Here is a 1,386-nt window from a genome sequence, read left to right as displayed (position 1 = left end):
CAGAAAAGGTGAGTTTATGAAACTCAATGTATAATCCATATTTATCAAACAGTCAAACATACAATGTTGAACAGTCTGGGCCTAAGACCATATCAGTCGCAATAGCAGTGTGGGCCTTAGTCCAATACAGTCACAGTATCAATGTGGGCCTTAGCCCATTTCAGTACAGTATCCAAAATGTATACAAAGATCCTACCCATCCATCCTCTACACTCCACTCCGTCCAGCCCTACACTCTATGTGGTGATAAAATCGACCCACCCATCCCTACACTCCAGAATATAGTATCGGTCTTGACACTAACAGTATTTCCAGCAGAGCTGCCAGTATAGGTTTATAGCCTTTCAGTACACTTCCTCCAATATCATATATCCCACCCCATGCAATGCAACATAATATAAATGTTCACACAATAAAGATGGCATGCTCAACAGTCATATAACGTACAGGGGTATATCCGTCATTTACCTTATAGGGGTATAACAGTCATTTTATAGATTAGGGTCTAGATATACCTACTGACCCGCTAGTAGGTCCATGGTCATCTCGAACGACCCGTGCTACCTTAACAGTTTAAACAGCGAAAATGGGCCCAAGCCCCTACTACAGCTTATGTGAGCCCAATCGCTCGTATGGCCCATTAAGCTCAATTATGGCCTTGGCCATGTGAACTACATAACCTGGCCCATTATACTTCACACATCAGCGTGATTTACTCGTGTGGGGCCCACACGGCCTAATTCAGCCCAACGTGGACCAAAACGACCTGTGCCTACGAGATCGCTCGTGGTGGCCTCTACAGTCGCGTGCTCACGTTTATGCATTTATCTGACCACACGGGTGAACCGACGCTCGCGTGGCACTAATGGTAACAGTTTTCCAGCTTTTGCTGTTTAACGATTTAAGCAGTGTGATTACACACCTGGTTGCAAGAATGCGCTTACTGGCCCATTCACCTAAAACCTAACACAATTAAGACTTTGGTTAGATACCCAAAAACAAATTGCAAGAGACCCTAACCGATACTTACTCGCAATTAAACCTATCACTTACCTTCTTTGATCACCCAAACACCGTTGCAACAATAGCTTCCAATCCTTAGAGATTACCTGCAACCCAAATACTACTTGTAAACTACTTCCATACACACAACCCACAAACCAAATGTATAGTACCTTACCTAAAAGAAAGCCAAGAATGAAGAACAGTGATATTCGGCCAACACCCAAAACACTTCTAGAATCTAAGGCATGAGATGAAACAATCTCGCTTCCTAGCAGAAAACGTCAGAGAAGAGAGGTGTTAGACAGAGATTATTTCGGCAGGAGAAAGAATGCTAGCAACCGAACCCTCATACCAAAAATGAATAATCGTCAATACCAAAAA

This window comes from Gossypium arboreum, chromosome 1 (genome assembly GCF_025698485.1).
Source record: "Gossypium arboreum isolate Shixiya-1 chromosome 1, ASM2569848v2, whole genome shotgun sequence".
Classification (NCBI taxonomy): Eukaryota; Viridiplantae; Streptophyta; class Magnoliopsida; order Malvales; family Malvaceae; genus Gossypium; species Gossypium arboreum.
The sequence above is the reverse complement of the archived record's forward strand: the minus strand, read 5'-3'. Positions refer to the sequence as shown.